General features: G+C 45.0%; 1 protein-coding gene across 3 annotated transcripts in view; it reads right to left on the reverse strand.

Annotated features, from left to right (window-relative positions):
- The window catches only part of SH3PXD2A (SH3 and PX domains 2A), a 259,159-nt gene that overhangs the window by 88,894 nt on the left and 148,907 nt on the right, over positions 1 to 21,358 (reverse strand). The window lies entirely within an intron of this gene.

The following is a 21,358-nucleotide window of genomic DNA, read 5'->3' on the forward strand; positions in this document are numbered from 1 at the left end:
ACAACCCAAACTTTGTCCTTTCTTCTTTCTTGCAGGGTGGGGAATGCACCCTTACTTTTCTGTAGTGATTTAAAGGGTGCTGGCACCTTTGCTTGTGGCAGAACAGCTGAAAGCTCAGACAGCTGCTACAGAAGCGGGAAGAAATTACAGAAGGGGGCTGCGAGAACTGATTCGGGATAAGCAGAACCGAGGACAGAAATACTTCGCTATGGCTGTGCTTCCTCCCAGCACTCTCTGGAGCCTCTCAGACCCAGCTCTGAAATGGTCTGCACAGGCAGGAGCCCGGGCAATGACAGATTGGGCAGAGACAGCATCACTATGCGCACAGCGCCCACCCCGCGGTCACACACCGCACCCGGCGGCATTAATGTTCGGAAAATCACCCGATGAACCCACTGCAGAGGTAGGCTGTGTTTGCAGTAATCCCACTGGAGGAGCAGGCAGCAGCCTCTAAATTTTTGGGGGCCAGGCTGTCAGGAGTGGGGGTTTTGTCCCTTGCAGCATGCAGTGTACTTTGGAAGAATCAGAGAAGGATTGTCCCAAAGAACGCATTTAATTTCAGGAGAGTTTGGGGGATCATCTGAAGAAACAACATGTGTCTTGAGGGAAGAGGTATGTCTACCAATGAATTCTGTTTCTGCCAGGACTTTGCATGCACCCCATGCCTTAAATGTCTAGGATTTGCTTCCAGTGAGTAATAACTGCTTGGGAGTTTTTTGCACCCTCTTTGAATTTTCCAGTGTCGTTTGTATTTCAATTAAATGGTTGTTTTGTCAGCTATGTCTGCAGTTGTATTTGATGTGAAGATGCTACTACTCATGAATAGGCTGCTTCTTCTACAGAGGTGATATCATATGCAAATATAATGCCTGCTATATGGTGCCCAAAACAGAGATCCCTCAGAATGTGCCAGGGAAGGCATGATCCGCGAAACGTAGTCCTCTGCTCCAGCTCCTCTCCCACGCCAGCCTGGAGCTTTGCGGTTGCTGTCAATACAGCTCTCTTGGCATCTGAAAGTCTGTGTTTGGTCCTTCCCTGAACTGCCTCTCTTCTGACAGTGCTCAATGGCGAGAAGGTGAAATCCTGCTGAGATCCACACATGTAATTTGCTTTAATCTAATATCTCCATTGTGCACATGCTTGATGACCACTTCAATCCTTTCTGCCCTTTGCTTTCTGCAGCAAAACTTATGGACTTTCTCAGCCCTACAGCTCTGAGCTGGGTTCAACTGGGATTTCCCTCTGCAGCACATTGTGTCCCCACCTCCCCACCTCTCTCTGCGTCGTGCAAAAAGGTTGCACCCAGCTCTTGCAGATGTTAGCACCCATGAGGACCCTGGGAGGACAGTGTAGCTGGGCGCAATCCCTAGAAGATAAATAAGATCATCCTTCTATTCTTTGCCAGAAGGCCCTCAGCACACATTCCCAGGGCAATCTCCTGCCAGCCACCCATGCTGGGGACACCCCACAAGCATCCTAAGAGAGGTCATAGGTGAACAAAACACACACAGCAGGGTGAATGAAGTGGCATTAGAAAGGTGAAAGAGCCTTCAGCCTGATTGAATTTGCAAAAGAAAACCCAACTCCTTTTTCCCACTTAAAAAGAAAAAAATCACCCAATTTACACAATTAGAAACGGAGTATTGATGGATTGGTATGGTTAATAAGCAACCAAAAATGGATAAAGATGTTGCTGAATGTCTTTGCCCACCAGATCAGGCCAAAGTTGGTACCCAAGTTTGGAAAGTACAGTAGAAGATGATTTGGCTATGCTCTCGCTGTGCACAAGTGGCAAATGCCACAAAATGCTCAGAATTCAAACCTCCAGCCTGGATGCTCTCCCGCACCTTTCAGCCTAACCTCTAGGTGGTTTTAGGGCTTGTGTGAGTGACTGCAGAAACCTTTTAAATGAGGCTTGTTCTTTTAATTCTAAAGCATGACTCATCTATGCAGTTTAAAGGAGGCAGAGAATTTTTAAAAAAGCAACAATTTCAAACTTTTTCTACATGCAGATCATGGGATGACAAGAGATGTTACTTCATAAAGAATGTTTTCACTGTTGTATTTTTTTTTCCTGTTCAGTTCCTCATCTGGCTGGCATTTCTTCCACAGCAAAAGCACATCATTCATGGATGTGTGCTTGCCCATAAGTTTCCTCACACAAGCCCTGCAGTGCGCAGACACGTCCCACATCACACCACTAATGCAAGCACAGAGCACTGTCCTTGATATGATGTGGCAAGCCACATTTCTAGTCAACAGCAAACGTGGTGCCAACAGAGGCAGTAATTTTTCACGTGGGCCAGGAGCTCTGGTCCAGTGAACCCCATCATTGCTTCTGTCATGGCTTGTGCATGGTGAAAACAAACCTTTAGATTAGTTTGAAAAGGGAAAAAGCCCCTTACTGTCACTGCAAAGTGCACAGCTGAGCAATTTAGGGTCAGCTACAAGAGGATGAAGTAACAAGTAGCTCTCAGTGGTCCCTTTGGGATCAGGAGGGTAAATAGCATCATCAGAGAATCCAGTGTATTCAAACTCTTGAAAGCGCAACTCTGCTTCACTCCCCTCTCAGTGCATAAGGCTTATAACTGCATTATGCCATTGCCTCCAACCAGGCTGCTGTGGGGAACACCAGCATGAAGGGAGGCACAAGTCACCTTTCCCACTTGCTGCCCCATGCTCAGCCAGCATACACTGGTCCTCCCCTCTGGGTCTTCTCCTGCATCCTCATCTCACAGTGTTCCCACACTGCACCCAGGATGTCCTCCCAGGTCCTGGGTACCACAGCATTTTATTCTCCTTAAATGTCCTTCTTATAATCCAAATGAAGACTAAAATGAAGTGGGAACCTCACTCGGTTAAGTGCTTTGCAAAAAGAAATGGCTGCTGCCCCAAATATAAAGAAAAACACATGATGGGAGAAAGGTGTATTATACACTTCATTGAAGTGGAGCTGTAGCAAAAGAAGGCAACTGAACCTACAACTTCTGGTCTTAGTTTCCAATCTTAAGCACAAGATCAACCTGCCAGAAGAAATTAAATTATAATTTCAAAATATTTATTTGAGTCACCACCACCCCTCAACTCATGAGGCTCACTCAAAGAAAAAAAAAGCCATCAATCCATCTGTTGGGCAGGTTTTTGTCTTTTCTTATATTCTTTCTGTAACTTTTAAAGTCAAGTCTTATCAGGTTCTAATTTTGGAGTTTCTGAAGTCAATGTATCCCACGTCTCCCTGTCTTTTTGCTTTTCAGTACACCCACATTTCCTCATAAAATCAGGACAAAGCAGAATCAAATAAAATGAAGCTTGAAATAAAATCCTCATCTCCCCAGTGAAACTCTGAAAGCCAAAACTTGTTCCTCCCAGCAAGGATGAGAAAAAAATCACTGCTGAAATAGAAAGCAAAGAAGGTATAGGAAATAATCTCTCTGGCTGGGTAAAGTGCTCTTTGTATGCATACTCTTCTCTTTTCTGCTAATGAAGAAAGCCTGTGCTGCTGCTTTGCAAAAGCAGCAGCAAGGAGCCTTGCCTGACTCCATATTTATTTTTTTATGTCCTATTATTTCCCATGTGATTCATTGATGTCTTTCCCCTCTCCCAAGTGATGGTCTATAAGGTGAATACTTCTTAGCCTCACTATTTTCAGAGGAGCATTAGTGTGAGGCTGAAGTATTGGATTATGTCTCCAAGATAATAAAGGAAATTATTTAATGGTTTCTCTTAACTGTAACAACTTCCAGGTAGAAACTCAGATGTTCTCCTGCAATACAGACTGCACCTGGCACACTGCTAGCCCTTAAATCAGACAAGAAACCTGGCCTTGCATAAGAAAAACCCTTCCAAGGAAAGGTACAATGAATGTCACATCTGCAGCTACAAGGAAGCTCACTTTCTCTTCAGCTCTTGCTCTTTTTATCTTTATCCACATACACACATATTTCCATTCTTCTTCCATTTCTATATAAGAACTGACACCACCATCCTAATTTCCCTTCCAGCCATAGCTATGAGAATAGCAGTGAAACCAGGGGGTGCAACTAAGAATAGCTTTGGCAGGTCCCTTCTTCATTAGCCAGGATCACTCCGTACTTGAACAAATGTCTTTCACAAAAATAGCATATTTCTAGTCTTTTTCATATCAGAATATAGCAATTTTTGCCTGAAGTCTTCCTGTGGGGCACCACCTTTAGCTGACACTGAACCTCATTACTGGCAAGGAAAGTATTTCCTGCTGCTAACGACATTAAAATATTGCTGGTGCCAAGCACATCACACAAACTGGACACACTCTTCTTGCTTTAATGACAAAGGAGAGGGAGGCTGGATCTTCTTTCTCATCAGCATTACACCAGGATAACGTTACTCATTTGACTTCTAGCAATGAATGTGAAAGGAAGACCTTGAGCATTGCTATAGAGCTGATTGCCCTGTTACCACATTAAGCTATCCACAGGCAGTCTGGAAATTTGTGAAAGATAAAAATATCTTATGTCAATGAATTTATATGTCACTTGCAATCTAATTTAATTATGAAGGTTATATTAACAATGTTATGGAAAAGTTTTATGGCACATCCTTTCTTTAGGGACAGACTTTACTGCTGTATTCAGTGAGAGTTAATAAACATTGATGTGTGCGTGCATGTGTTTTCATCTATCTAAATACATACAGATATACACAAACAAGCAGTGGCACAATTGGGAAGTTGTTTAACAAATGAGGAGTATCCTGACATTTGTTCAATAAAGCCTAAGAAATACTCCAAGAGGAGAAGACTGGAGGTGACTAGGTGTGTCTGCGATGGACTGTGCCTATCTCTTTAGCTGTAATTCTAATTCCGTTTGTTTTGTATTTGGCCCAGAGGGTTTTTCCTGCATCCTCCATGGAGATCCAGCAAGTCAGCAGAAACCTCCTGCTGGAACCAGGAAAGTTTGCAAAGCAACGCCGCATCAATGGAGGGGCTGCAAGGCTGCAACTTGGCTCCTGCACAGCTTCCCCTCGGAGGTGATGTATTCAGTCAGGGGACGTCGTCCCCGCGGTATCCACAATGCAAAGGCTCTTTTATAAGCTTCTCCCCTTTGCCACGGGACAGCAGACCCAGCAAGCCCACTCTGTGGGATTCCTCCTTTCTCAGATACGTCACCTTTCAGCCTGGGGCCTCTGCCTGTCAGTAAAGCAAGGGCTCAGCTTCAAATCATTTAGCAAAGATTTCAGACAACTGGGAGTTTCAACTGTGAGAGAAAACAGTGCCTGCAAAGCATGAGGAGCTGTCAGACCCACGGAGGAGCACGGCCGGGGGAGCTGCACAGCAGACATTTCATCAGACGAGACAGAAGCTAAAGGGAGAGTAAATCATCTTGCTGTCTGTTTCTCAGTGTTTGCTGTCCAAAGGAGATGAGACAGTGACAAACTCTGAGTAATGGAGATTAATCTGTGTCCTCTAGAGTATTTTAATACATAAATTCAAATTGTTCCGTATTTGTTGGCTTTTGCTAATTCATGTTTAAATACATTGTAGGCGTTTATGTTCCCATGTTCCTTAATTCCTAAAAGTCTCTAGCGGTGTGAGCAGGCTGCGGTGGAGATGTATGACATTTCAAACAAACAACTCGGATTATCATTTAATCGCCAATGATTTGCCAGGCAGATTAAAAGAACAGAAATGTTTTAACAAGAAAGTCCACTCTCTCCTTCCCAACACTCATATGGTTTGCAGTCAGTAATGAAGACCGCTTTTTCACAAACTATTTTTGTTAGCACTGCTATCAGATTCTGTGACAGTGTTTTTAAAGTAAACCAATACAAAAATACTTTGCTACTGCTCTTTACGCATACAGAAACCTGAGCCTTGAGAATATATTTGCATCCTGAAACTCTCCTAACTAATTTTCCTCAACAGCCAGACTGACATTTTCTATTTGAGACAAGGCACAAAATCAAGCATGACCAAGAACTGTCACTAGGTGCCTGCCTGTCACCAAGGCCTATGGCTGGAGGAGCACCCGAACACCTTAATACTCTACAAACACACAGGAGCTATATGGAGAGTGCAGGGTTAAAATCCACATTCATGGTACTCAAAGTGCAAAAGTTGAACCACGTGCATGAAGGTATCTCCATTCCCACTAAGCTCTGAGACCCATATGACACGTAATTAAGCAAAATTAACTCTATATGTTATGCATCAGGAACACAAACTCAAACACATGGATGCATGCAGCTATACATTTTCCCCCTCCAGCACGCCATCCTCTGAAATCATAAAAGCACAGCTGATCTGTTCCCCAAGCCAAATAAACAGATGAAGGCTTTTTTTCCTTCTTCTTTTTTTTTTTTTTTTTTTTTTTTTTTAGAAAATATTCTGCTCGTTTCCTGCTATAAATTGTTGCATTGTGGAACCCTCTCGAACATGAATCTGTCCTTTCTGAGCAGAGGTCGAGCTTTCCAGCCCTGTCAGAAAGGGCCCCATTGTGGCGGTCCGGAGACTCCAGAATTCCTTGCCGCGAGCAAAAGGGACTCGAGGGGCAAGAAGAAAATCTGGCAACCTGACTTCAAACCCAGGCATTTCTTGCTGGCTGGAAGCGGTCTCTGCTTGCTGCTAAGAAGGGTAAGCCACTGTTGTGCAACCAGCTCCTTAAGCGAAAGGAGACAACACAAAAGAGAGGATTTTGCCTTCCTGCCACCTTTCTGTTGTCTTCACAGCGTGGCTGTAATGCTGGCATAGAGCAAACAGGAGAGCTTTATATACTATATACTTCTCATTAGGCTGCAGTGATTTTTTCTACATCACTTAACAATTGGTGGCCCACTTTGGCTCACCAGGACCCAGCTGGAAGTCCTTATTTAGTGCTGACTTCTGACAGCTCCCTTGAACCCAACAAAGTAAAAGTCAACCCAAGTTCTCTCTGAGAAACTCCAAGCACAACACTGGAAACTTTTCCATATCTGCAGAAGAGATCTCCCCTATACCAGTAACCATAGCTTGCACAGAAAAGCCAAGGTTGGAAGGAGATGGATGCTGCCTCCACTCCAGCAATGCTCCCTGCACCTGAATCCATGCATTTGTATCATGAAGGGGAGGTGCAGGACAAGGAAAACGGGTGTCCTCCGCTCTGCACTCAGAGGAGCCTTGAGATTAGTCCCGCACAGCACAACTTGAGCTCTGCCACCAGCTCCGAGGTGCAGGGAATGCAAACAGCTCTGGGACAAATGACATCCCCATGGACCACCTCAGCCTCATGCAGACCCACAGTGTTTGGGGGTGGCTGTTACCATATCTTTTTTTGAGTAGAAAGGGTACAGAAGGACGAGAGATGGGGTCGAGGCATTCTGTCCCTTCCCTAAATGACTGGGGAGTGTCACAGTTTTCTGTCCCAAAATTCCTCAGCGATGAAGTTGATCACTTGGCTCCGGAGTGCAACTTCAGTATTTGGCTCGGGCTGAAGAAATGCAGAATTACCCTTTTGAATTTTTCACAATTATATTTTTTTATGATTATCTTTCTGGAGGAAGACAGGGCTTTGGAATCGAACATTCAGCACTTCATGAGGCTGTGAGATATGGGGCAGGGCGATCTGACAGCAAAGCCTGGCCTCTCCGGCACCAGGGAGAGACAGCTCGGCACAATCTGGAAGCTGCAGGACACTGGGGCAATGAGCTGACGCCATGTGATCCTCTACTGCAAGGCTTCAGCGGCCTTGAAAAAGACAACATGAATGTTTATAGCAAGCTTTTTCCTGGAAAGAAGTATAAAAACAAGATCTTGCCTTAGAGTCACATCCTCATCTGTTTTTGTTTTACCCTGTTTATTCCTTCAGATGGCAAATTTCTCCACAGGACAGAAAAATATATTTACCTTAGCAAGAACTCTGGGTGGAGGTGCTCTTCACCTCCTCTAAACTGACCTTAGTCGTCCCTTGCGGGGAGACCAAATTTATCTTTGTCTTACAATGACCAAGCATGTGTCACTTTATTATAGCCTTTATAGCATAAATGCTGAGTGATAAAACCAAGGTAATAAAAATTAATCATTCTCATGTGCAGCTTTTCCAGTTGTGCTCTTCACTTTGGGATTTTATTACACACATCTACACGCAGATACAATGTATGTTTAAAAGATGCATCTAATTGTAGTTACAAATTACGTACTGAATATCAGAATCATAAATCCAAATATACCTTGTAAACTAGTTGGGCTAATGAGCTTGCATATGTATCATATGAATCTGATTAAGAGCTTAAGAAGGCAGCACAGGCTTTGAATCTTTACTTCATTTTTTTTGAGCCCTTCCTGATTTGAGGGTGGGCCCCTCAAATTCTAGTTTCCATAGGAGATTTGGGTCCAACCTCTTATTGGCAACCACATGGTCCATCTGGGTTTCTAAATTGCAGCCCAAATGGTGATTATAAGAAAAGGCCAAGTCCCTTTGCTGTCCCTCTCCAGGGACACCTTCCTTCTGCTGTTTCAGACGAACTTTGCCCAGAGTATGGTGCACGGCCACTGTCTCCTCCATCCCACGGTGGCATTGGCCCCCTATGGACAACCTCCCCAAAAGGAGACATCGCCCACTGCGCACCAAATTGTGCCTGCTCAAGGGAGGCAGGATACCACCACCTCCGCCGGAGCGTGCACGGAGACCAACAGCGTCACCCCCAAAACTCTCATCCCAGAGAGTTCTTGGGAACGGAGAGAGGGAAGGAAGAGGAGAAAACTTGCAAGTTACAGCTTTCCAAGCCTCAACCCCAGGTCCAGACATAGCTTGTCCAAAAAGGCTTTTGCCATTAAATCACACACCAGGAAGAACAGTTGGAGCGCAGCATTTTAAACCAAACTAAGAGAAGAGCTTCTGCATGCAACGCAGCTGAATCATGCTACTCACTGGTGTTAGACGATGTAATCACCAAAACTAGGCATGGGTTCAAAAAGCAATGAGATAAATTCATGAAGCAAGGATAAATGGTGGCTATTGTACTCCATGCTCTGGATGCTTCAACCCAAAAAGTCCCATAACTGCTGAATGCCAGAAGCAGAGGATACACAAGGGAAGCTCACTCTGTATTTGCTTTGTTTCTTGTATTGGCTGTAAGCCACTGTTGGAGACAGGAGGCCAGATGGGGCCCTCGTCTCACCTAATTGTGGCCTTATAATATATTCTCCCGTAAAAGATCAGACTGGATTAGGATAAATTACCACCAAAACACGCTGCATTACTCAGCACTTTAAATTGCCCTTAATCACATACTTTGATGGTTTAGATTCCTGCTTAAATTTACCTCCTGTGCATATTTCTGTGCCTATTCTGTTGAAACCACTGCTGAATTTCAACTATACGTAACCAGGCTCTAATGAAAAGCCAATAAGGCTCTTTGATCAAGCTTTAATAGGACTCATCATGGGGACATACTCTGCTGTGGCAAAACAGTTTCCTCATCCTGTCTCTTTCAGAAATGTTTTGTGAGCCTTTAAAAGCAATTTACCCCTGATTTATGTTAGCTAAGTGATTTCTGTTGCACATGTGAGTTACAAGAAAAGGGCTCTCATCTCAATTTGCTACACTGTTCAGGAAATCAGTTATAAATGCTGCAGTGCCTTCAGTGTCTCTGACTTCAATGCAGCGGAAACCAGCAATTTGAGTAAATACTTCATCATTCCCAATTCTCCCATACGCCACATCCAGTACTTGACAAGAGACAACCTAAAGGGTATTTTTTTTGGTAAAGGGTACCAAGCTTCCCCTGTCTAAGCTGTTTACCTAAGCTGTTTCCAGAAGACATTCAAGGAAAGAAACATGCAATTCTTTAATAGAGAGCATATGAAACATGTTGATGACTATCTAATAAAATTGAGCATGCATTCAATGAGAGTGAGTCACCTCATCACAAGCTTAGAGATGAAGGATGTAGAAATGGTGACTAAGCAAGCTCACGCAGAAAACCAGGGGCACAACAGCAACCCAAAAGTTTTGATGGCCTCACCTGACCTGCTAGTGGCATCCAACCAGCCCCGGGCATAGGTTAGAGCAGGTCTCTTCACACCAGGGGACAGATGCCAGTAGAAGGACAGGAGCCATTGCAAAGTGCCTATGGCCAGGAGGTGTATTGCCAGTGGTGGTAAGTGCTACAGCCACTGCTGCTGCTTTGCTTATGGCGTTGCTGAGCAAAGAAACACCCCAAAATTGATGAATCCCTGAAGTAAAGGATCTCAAACAGCACATCGACTCTTCTGCCACATTTCTATATGCCAGAGAGAATAATGATGGTAACTACTAGGGAAATAAAGAGCTATTTTCTGTGAAGTTTCTTCTATTGTTCAGTTTGAATCTCCCACACCAGCTTGTGGCATTGCTCCTGTTTGTATTGTTTGCCACTACCAGCAAGAGTTTGATTCCAAGATCCTTGTAACTCCCCTTCAAGAAGCTGTAGGTTGCTATTAGATCACCCCTTTACCTCCCCTTTGCCAAACAAGTAACAGAAACACAACAAAAATATCCAACTACTTTTTCTCCCATTTATTCTCACTTCTCATCTTGGGGCAGAGGGACCCGAGAAAGGAGCAGTGACCCAAATGACCGTGGTCCGAGCTGCCTTCCTCCTGCTCTCCCCTCCTGCTTGTGGGAAAGCCCGCAGCACAAGCAATCCCCCTCGACCCACATACCTTCATCGGCCACATCCCACCTGTGAGCACGGTTTCCCATGATGAATCTGCAGGGGCTGGTGACACCTGGGGAGCCCCACAGGAACAGGACCCTGGAGGGAGCCCACCGGGAAGGCAAAGCAGAAGAGCCTCCTGTCTGCCCTTCTCCTTTTGACTGCCCAAGCTGCGAGGACACCCACTCACAGCCTCACCCGAATGCCCTCCTTTCGCCCATACCAACCTCAAAACCACCCCACGGTGGGCGCCAGGTCTCGCTGTCGCTCCCTGGGATTCCCTGCAGCCTGTCCCAGCACGTGGTGTGAGCGCTGGCACCAGCCCACATGCTGGAGGCGCGCACGGGGAATTCCCAGGCTGCCACTGCCATTTTTGACATTTTAAAGGCTCTAAATTAGCAAAGTAAGAAATGAGTTACAGGCATTTCCAGACATGGTCCGGGCCCCGCTAGACCTCCAAGCTCCCAGTATAAAGGAGAGTGTGCCAGATGCTTGGTATTATACAATTTTACATTCCTTTCTGGTGCTGTTCTTATGGTGTCTAGCACTTCTGTGTACTCATCTGGCTTTTTAGCAACATGCTGCTTGGACCTCTCTGTCTTGCCGCTCCTGCTACGTGTCCAAGGGCAGTAGAACCTGAAAGATTAAGACCGCAGTGTGCGTAGACAGCAGATGGCTATTGCATCTGTACTTACTTTGCACTGGTAAATACCCTACTGCCCAGCTAGTTTTACATCCCCTTTTAGTGGTAGATCCCTCTCCTGACTTTTTAAAATCATCTGTTGTACATATGGCCCTAAGAATGGTAAATATTTTTTCCAGGAGAGGCAAATACTCATGATGCACGTGGGAAGACAAGATCAAGCCCACGGTATGAACTCTGACTTCTTCATCTGGTGACTGTAGTCTTTCCTTTCCTCATTACATTTCCTTTAGTTAGAACAGTGAGATTAAAACACAGCCGCTTCACAAATCTGCCTCAGCAGTATGTCCTCAGTTAACTGTCTTGCACCATCAAATGTCTTTCCAGCATACTAAAAAGTAATGTAGTTCTCTATAAGACACCAATTTTATATACCTTGGAATTGTTTTCTGCCTGTTTCTATGAAGCGGCACATGGAAAGATCTTTCAAGTCATCAGGTTCTTTAATTTACTAGTCAGAGACATAAATCATGGCATGTAAAATCTATTGTGAGTTCATGAACTCTAGGAAACTTTTTAATCACTGTCCTTTGAACTGAGCTTTTTCAGAAACTGTAAAACTCCAAAACATATCTAGTAAATGCATCTAGTAAATTTTGCTGGATTGGCAACTACTAAAAGCAGACTTGTCTTCCCTGATTATGTACCAGCATCAGGCAGTCTTAAAACATCCTCTCTGATTAACACTAAAGCATAAAAGAAAAAAGAAGTCTTGAGCTTGTCTTGCCCAATATAACTGTTAGGATTCATTAAATGACTTCAAGTTATCATTGACAGGCACCAATTAAGCCAGAAAAATAGAGACAACTTCCCAAAGATAAAACCTTTCAAACACTAGGGTTAATTTTCAAGGTAATGACCGTAACCCCTTTCAAATACCCAACTCTGATAACAGGTCCCACTCCTCCCCAAGAGCTTAGAGAGCTAAATTACGTGGCATTTGCAAAGAAGCATCACGAACCTTCCCTGCGTATTCCACCCTTGGAAGTATCATCAGACCCGCTGAATAAGGAGGTGTTGAGCACCCCATGCGTGAATGGTGATGCTATTTTTCGTACTGTGGGTATGAAATTATAAATTAAAAAAAAGCCTTATACTTCAAGATGCTGTAAGAGACTGTTTCAGTTTCAGTACTCAGTTCATTCTGGGAAGGAAACAAAGAAAATAGCACAGCTATTTCAGCCTGGACCAGTATAAGATTCCTGAGACTACAGATGGACAGATATACCCTGAGTTTTACAGATCCATCAAAACTTCTAGTAAATTTTACTTGGTTGGTATTTGATCACATACTTATAGATTATAATACTGAACTTAAAACTGACTCCACAGAGACAGAAGATGTTTTTGCTAGTACATGTATGCATCCATACTAATACTCCCTTAAGCCTTACTCAATTAAAAGGGCAAATCAAAAAATCATGTTGACCTCAAATATATGCCTATATACTTGCCCAAAACCACCCCAAATCATGTCAACTGACTTTTTAAGGTCACCAGCATTAAATATTAAATACCTCTGAAAAATATAAGAAAGTATCACATTTTTATATGCATTCAAAACATATGCAGAACGTAAAAGGCATCAAGGTATGTTAAGCACAGAAGCACCATCACACACCATGAAACAGTGCAATGTCTGAATAGACAAAAAAATTTGCAGTCCAGTTCAGATACAAATTTGGATGTTGTTCAGACCTACTCATGCAGAAAACAGTAAATTTCTCCTTGTTCCTTTTATGTAACTCCTCTCCAATTCTCAATCCAGACATTAACTTTTAATTCACCTCATTCATCTCCAAAGGGTGTGCATGTGTGGTATTTCCAGTATCTTCTCCCATGTTCTAGGTTCATAAAAGTGAAGAGACATAATGGATGAATTTAATTATTTCCATCCATTCAGCTGGTTATAGAAGACGACCTTTTAATTTGGCTAAAAGAGAAATTACTTGTTCCTTCAAAAGGAGCACTGATTCAGGGGGTATTTCTGGCCTGCAACATGAAGGATCTCTATGTTTTCAAAGCTAAATGGCCACTGGCAGCTTATTACTGCTGTAACTGTTCACGTTATCTGATATATAGGTATCAGATGTGGGTGGAGGGAAAATGTCATCGTCAGGAATTACACCCCCTCCTTTTAGGCTTGCTCAGTAATTCACAAGCTCAGAATATCAACGAGGTTCTGCAAATGTTGTGCCCTGTAATAGACTTTTGTGCACTATTTTCTTCCTTTAATACCTGAAATGCCAGAAGCTGGACGATAAGAAACCACAGTCTCAGCAGGAACATTGCCTTTCCTATCAGGCGCATGGTGTGCTGTGCCTAGCGCTGAGCTTGTCCCCACGCAGCAGCACCTACCGCAGCATGACGAGAGCATCCCTGAGGTCCTGGGGAGGCTTGTGTATCCTGAAGTCCACACTGCGGTGTCCAGCCAAGCAGATACACTGGATATCATATTATACCACAGTCATGCTGCATAAAAACAACTGTAAATGTGAAATGCAAAGGCCTGCATTGCTCTTAGCTCCCAGTACCGAGTCTGAATTCAGTGCTATTTTGAATAATCTCTTGCCACTGTAAAATACTGCAAGATTCAAAACTAGGATCTGGGCACACCAGCCACGAGATGCAGCAGTAGGGATTATGAATCTGAACACAAAACAGAGTGTCCTGCTTCCAATAACCTACTTATTAACAACTTCTTCCCCAGTCATCCTCTGGGACCGAAGCTAATTCCTGGAACCTTCTGCTTTGCATCTGCTGCCTCTCCGGCACCAGCTACCCGCCCGTCCTCGCCTCGCTGCTTCTGGCCTCAGCCTGTCGCCCCCTCCACGGCTGATTGCCTCCCTCCCCTCCTAATAACACATACCTCGCCGTAATGCAAAATTGCCCTGATGACTACACGAACATCACGGGCCCTGCATGAAATCCAACTCTGACCTACCTAGCAATAGTGTGTGCAACACCAGAAACTCAGCTCTCTGTCTTACCCAGCTAGAATAAAAAACCTTCAAGCTCTGCTGTGCATCCCATCCATTAGCGGCGCCCAGGGAGCTGTGCAGAGACCTACCTCATGATTAGATAAAAGCTTTTCCTTCTAAATCACTGTCCAGAAGAAACCCAGGGTCTGGAAGAGTGAACTCCACATACATTAGACGCCAAGCACATCCCCTATGCTGGTTATTTATGTGTCTTTGTTTTATGCTGAAGAATGCAACATTTCGTGGTAGAGAGTAAGTTGCTTCATTTATTTATTGTGATAACAATATCAAAACCCTCTTCTCAGCAAAGACACAGAAAAGAGAAAAGTGCCCCAGTTTTACCCAAGAAGAAACATTTTTTAAACAATGTCTTAGAACTCTACATGTACCAAAACAAATCTGGGACGGTGATGGAGAAGGAAGATCACTGATTTTTGGCCACCTCCCTGCCACCTCTCCCCCAGAGTCTGCAAGCCACCTCATGCCCAGCAGGTCGCAGAACTGCTCTAACCAGTGGAGAAACAGTCCAAAATGCAAACATTATACCCTGTCCCTGACCCCTCCTTTACCTGCCTTGAGGGTCTCCAAAGGTCAGGTGAGGAAGCCGTGAAAGCAGCTGACCTCCCAGAGCACACGGCATGACATGCACAGAGAAGGGTCCCACCACGCGCACGCCCTGGGGCTGCAGCTCACCACCAGCTCCAAAGAAAGTCCGTCTTGGACGACTTGAAAAAAAACCAGCAATGATGACAAGAGAGCTGCAAATGTGTCTCCAGGTGCGGTTTTGCTCAATGCTTCAAGTTGGGAACATCTCAGGAGGAAAACTGCAGTCCAGGCTGGGAACAGACCCTACTTGAAAGACCTCAGAGCATCCAGTCCCTAATGCAACCGTGGCCATGTTATCTTCACAGCTGAGCACCTGGACTTGGGTGGATCTCTCTCCTCAGAAGCAGGGACAAGCTGCCACAGCATTTCACAAGAAGAAAGCTGAGCAAAGAGCTCCTGGCCTGAAATCTCAAAGGAAGAGTGGAGGTCAGGGTTTAATTTTTTGGTCCCTCAAAGACTCAGGCTCAGTTGGGCCAACCTTCATCTCATGCCATAGCGGGAGTTTAAAAATACACCGCTCCTCTTAAAAATGTGTCACAGCTCTTAGAAGCAAGAAAATCAGGTTGTGGGTGGGAGTAACCTCACAGTGTATCTATATATACTTTTGAGCACCAGTCTTTTAAATTTCACTTTACAAAAAGCAGACTTTTTAGTACTTCAGGAGTCGAACACAGAGTTATTATCAGAGGCTGGAAGCAGAACTGTTTTAAGAGGTAGGGGTCACTTTCTATTCATTTTTTTAGGAAATACACTCCTTTTTTTGCAGCTGTTTTTTAAAAAAATAATTATTTTATGCTCAGTCACAGCTTTTCACTGGTAAGGTCACGCCCAATTTAGAAGATATGAGCACTGAATGATTTGGCACGGGGATCTACTCAAACAAAGGAAAAGAAACTGCTTACAATTTATGATACACTTTGATAGCTGTGATTTAAAAATGCCAGTGTTTCATTCCAGCAAATGTTACAATAACAAGCACAAGACTAATGACCTGATGCCTTGTCAGAGATGTTCACAGGTCAGATAAACCCACCACATTATATCTGCAAGATCCAGCATTTCAAAGACAGCCCTGTTTGAGCTTCTCCTGGGCTTTGATCCCTGCAAGCCATACGTCAGCACTATCCTCCCAAAAGCTGGCGTCACGCTGAGGGTTTTTCTGCCGACACACTTTCAAACCTCTGAAATATATCTGGGCTGTCCTGCCTCCCATCCACGGCCATTTGAACCACCCGAGCAGTTTCCTGCTTTATGAGAAAGCAGCGAGAGGAGAGAAGAAAACATTCGGCCCACATCAGGCTTTGCCAAACAGCTGGCAAAGAATAACCTTAGAAAAACTGATATTTAAGCAACCATGGAGGAGATTTGTCTATTTAAGAGGAGCAGGGTGAGATCATCCATTGCTTTCTGTTGTCTTTTGGCTGAAAGCGGCCAACGGACAGCTGGATGGCCCCCGATCCTGCACTTAAATACAGTCGCAGAAATACTTGCATTTCGTCATCATGTTGCATTTTTCTCTTCTTCTCACAGGCCTTCCCTTGGTTGGCTCCAGGATTTCCAAGCCTGTATCACATCCCTTCACACCTGCTGTGGCCTGTTCACATTTAATGTTGAGCAGAGCATGTGAGCAGTAACGAATACTTTTCTCAGCATATTTAGTATCTCCTTCATTCAATAAAGTTTGGAATTTTCTCAGAGTTCCCTGTTACTTAAAATTATTAGCTACATAATCTGGGGAAATAACACTGGATTGTCCGTAGGTAGGATGCTCTGAGGATGTGATTGCAGGAGGTCAGAGACGCAGTAGCGAACCGTATTAACACACTGCAGCGCAGACTTGGGCTGGCGATGCTGCTCACAGATCAGGACACGCAGGCAGGATTTCAGCAGCACCTGCAGCAGCACTCAGACTCCCTCACGCTGCCTGCCCATGCTACCCTTGAAGAGGCTGCACAAGGGCTGTGCAGGCAACCCTGTGTGATGTGAAGAGAATTGCTGTGGTTACTTAAAATAACCTGACAGCGAAACAAGGTTTTGCTAGGACTCCTCCACCTGGCTTTGCACAGGCATGGTTGAAATTCCTTCCTGGGCACTGCAGAGCAGCAGCAGCACTTGTTCCAGCCCTTGGGGTGAACTGCAACCATATCTTGGGCTTAGGCAAATTGAGTTTCACCCTTTACATCTGACACTTCTCCATCCAAAAGAGAGAGAGACACATGTACAGGGTGCATTTGCATGTAAATATTACACTGTGATATGCTGGGTACCAGCAGACATGGTCTTTCCAAGGCCCACATTGCTTGCAAGAACCTCCTTCGATGTTCAGAGCTGAGCTCCCCTCCCTTCTGCTTTTGCAGAAGATATAATTCAAGGCCAGATGCATCTTTATTTTATAAAGCATTTTACAGATCAGTTTGCCAATCCAGATGGATTTTCTGATCTGTTTTAGCTATGAAGTGATTTAACAGAGTTTGCCATACAATATGTGATTGGGAGAAGACTATAGACCAATGAGATTAAATGGAGGTATCAGAAGAAGTTAAGCCACCAAGTTTACTGAGCAACTTTTATTGCAACACGTGGTACATTCTTCCCTACTGGAACCCAGGTCTACACCCTCTCCCTGGACCCACTGCACAGTCATGTCAAGTCTGCCCAGAGATAAATGCCCAGAGACACAGCTATGCTCGTCTTCCCTTCCTTCTGCAAGATGCTAAAGAGCAACTGAGGCCTTGACAAAAGCAGGCTGCTTAGGGCTGACTTTACACCCAACCTTCACCAAACGGGGCATCCCCCTCCTCCGTATTACTAAGAATATTTGCATAAAGATTTAGTGCTTCATTTCATTATGGGCCATCTGCTCTTTGTGGCTCATTTCCCGTTGTCTGGTCAATACTTCAGCACAACTTGGAAATGACTGCAAAACAAAGGACGGGGAGTCAGGTGGAAGATGTGCAACCCTCAAAACACGACAGTAATCCTATTTTCCCACAAATGTCCCTTGGAGCAAGGCACACGAGGAGAGGCATGCAGAAAACGGAGAGCTGAGGCACAAGGCAGGCTCTGAGGTCCCTAAGGAGCGGGGTCTGAGCACGGTGCATGACATGCTGCTGCCTGACGATGCTGGGGCACAATCGCTATTTCTGCCTGAGCACTACAGCTGTGTCTGCCGCCACGTTTTCAGCTGTTTGACAACTGGTGACAAACACGCATCCCCCCTCCTGGCAGTAGATTAAATTTTCCCTGCTGTGATACATGGACTTTTTAACTATGCGTGGCCAACTCCTGCTACGACCGGCTCGCTTTGATCGATAGGTGGTAAACACACTTTATCCCTGTCCCTGGCCATAGCCCCTGAGTCCCTGTTGTGTGTTGAGGGCACTGACCTTCGCTCTCTGCCCACTGAGTCCCACTGGGGCTCATCTGGTGCTGGATCCTGCTCGATTTCAGGCTCCTTTCTTTGACATGCTGGTCCACACCTCCTTGTCTCTGTGTGTTAATCTCTTTGGATCAACAGACCTGCAGCAGGGCGAGGGTTGGTGTCAACTCCAGTGTGCGCTCTTAGCCTGGCTGCTCTTGGTTTTCAGACCAGATATCGCTTTTCAGGCAGGTTATGGCTCACGACAAAGTCCTGGCAGCACCCAGCCGTCACGGGACGGGGGCTCAGACACATCATCATCTTCTGCATCCTCTTCCCTCTCCAACTGGAGTCAGCCACAACGTGGATGGGCCCAAGCCAGCCCTATGGGGACACCAAGTTTGAGTTCAAGCCCAGACGCCGAGGCTCTGCTTTATCTCTGCCTCAGAACAGCACAGCAAAAAGCAACTCTTGGGACACTGCAGTGACCCATTAAAATTAATGGGGTTAAATCATCCTGGTGCAAGTCACCAACTTCAAAAGAATTACACAGGGGATGAATCTGGAGCCATTATTTTTCTTCTTTGTGCCTTTCAGAAAGATGATCTACTTTCCAGACTGCTACACTCAGCTTATGCTCCGCTCAGCCAGTCTTTCTGACTAAACTAAGTACCCTCTCGCCGGTCTCTTACTCCATGCTCTCGTCTACTGTCCAAGCAATTCCAAGAACTGCTTTCCTCCTCTGGTTTTCCCCGTGCAAAACAGCCCTTGTATACTTCCAAATGACCTAATTAATTTCCTCTTTTGGGACAAATAAAAAAAATAAATTAAAAAAAAAAAAGAAAAAACAACCCCAAAAGCGAAGTGTCCTTAGAGAAACCAGGAGGGTTACGTACCCACATGGCACATTCCTTCTCTACCCTAAGTTGCAACAGCAGGTAAAGGAGCAGGTACAAGTGCAACACTTATACCCCGCCCCACTTAAAACCACAGTGCACAAAACCCGACCATGACTGATGTATGTCACATATACTTTTCTGTAATTGGAAGCACTTGTTTGAGCTAAGGAAGTGCAGGAGACCAACGAGACAGGCAGAGAAACCTCACGTGTAAAAGATATAAGCTCCCAGCTATGGTGTGATCTGGAAGCCAGTCTTGCTCCTGAGGTTGCTCATTCAATAACAGCGCCAGTAGACATGGCCTTCAACTCTTTCAGCAAAGAGCTCAGTAACCTTAAAAAGCATAAATCAAAACTGTTAAAACTGGCAGATGATTTCATAGGAAGAAATTGCGTTTTGGGGACTGCTTTTTATCTGCCAAATTCACGCAGACACAGAGCCACATATGGATTTCTAACCTATCCAGGTTTCAGTGGTGATTGCAGCAGCGATTGCAGTATGAACCGTGCTAGACATATTATTTTGAGAGAACTGATGCATTAGAGGTAGACAATGAAAAGCTCAGAGTGTATTTGGTCCATGAGTTAACCCACCTCCATAGCTCCCAGGTACTCAGCTCTGGGGGTTTTGGCACAGGAAAAGTGGACTTGAAATTCAGCTCCTGAACTGGTTTCAAACTTTGCTGAAAGTCTGGAGGTGTCCGGATCTGGGATTTTGACTAGTAGCTCCCAGAAGAGGCTGCTAATTTCTCAGGTTGAGGAAGCAGAGGATGGGAGGAACTAGTGTTATTTCACTTTGCTCTAAACGCAATGCAACCATCTGTGTAGCTGCTAAACCACGGGGCTTTGAAGGAACTACAAAATAGTCTGACTGTAGAGTCAGTCAGTGAGAAACAGTCACTGCTGGGCTGACACAGCCTGCTGGTACTCCTCAAACCTCTGGAAGAAATGCTGCCTGACAGCTGCTTTCTATCTCCCATGCTTTGGCCCCATCATGTCCCCGCTAGCGTCTTTTACAGCCATGGTTAGACATATACCAACGATGTATCAAGATGAGTAACGGACTAAAAACAAAAATACAGAGCGATCAGGAGCTCCACAAAGCTGCTTGTAAATCTACTAAAAGTGGCATGTTTCCATAATAAACAATCCGTTATCGCGTTGCTCTGTTCCCACTTAGCAGTCTGCCGAGAGAAGGGAAGAAAGAGGCCGGTTTGCAGAGCTCTGCATTTCACAGGAGACAAGCAGACAGCGTGCAATGGTCCACACTCCCTCTGCCGGCTGCGCCCGCTGCGCCCAGCATCCTCCGGGTGCTCCTGGAGACGATGCTCCTCGCTCTGATGGAGGCCAGGCACCATTAATTCCTGCTTGCACTGTGGCAACATCTGTGCAGGCACTGTCTGTGAAGTGAGACCTGCTCTGCCAGGATTTACACAGAGAATAAAAGCGACAGCATGTATGTGAAAGATGCTGGGCTGTGGCTGGCACAGGGCTGTGAAGCAACACTCTCCGGCTGGGACAGAGAAGTCCCTGCTGTCACCTCCATGAGATGCGACCCATCACCGCGCACAAAGCATGCACAAAGCACGTTGGGTTCAGCGGGTAGGAAGCACTCTGGGAACCAAAAGGTTTGCAATTGTGTTACAGGCAACCCTTTCATTTCCCTTGCCCTGACAACCTCTTTTGCCAATATCCCTGGACAAGCAGAGCGCTGTAACTGCAAAAACCATCTACCTTCCAAAAGGTCTGTTGGTGAAATGTATTTGGCTCAATATGCTTGATCATACCATGACAAAACTGGCAATACCTGAAAATACAAACATATATAGATACATGCAGCTGTCTGGACCAGGGATGGCGCGTGCACGTATGTCCATGTATATCATGTTCATAAAATATGTATTTCCAAAGCACAGACCTGATGATGTTACCCTGTAACCAGCAGGACTTTGGAAAGTCTGAATCAGAGAGCACAGAATTGCTGCGTTACCCATCAGCCACAGATATCCTCTACCAGGAGTTGGCCTGAGAGCTAAAATACAGACTGAGCCATGCACAGGGAGTCGAAGTAGCTCCCCTAAAGCAAATCTGCAGCAGACAGAGAATCTGAATTCAGGACTTCTTAACCCTTTCCTCCCACACATCCCATGAATCCTACTGCA

Source organism: Gavia stellata, chromosome 9 (genome assembly GCF_030936135.1).
Source record: "Gavia stellata isolate bGavSte3 chromosome 9, bGavSte3.hap2, whole genome shotgun sequence".
NCBI lineage: Eukaryota > Metazoa > Chordata > Aves > Gaviiformes > Gaviidae > Gavia > Gavia stellata.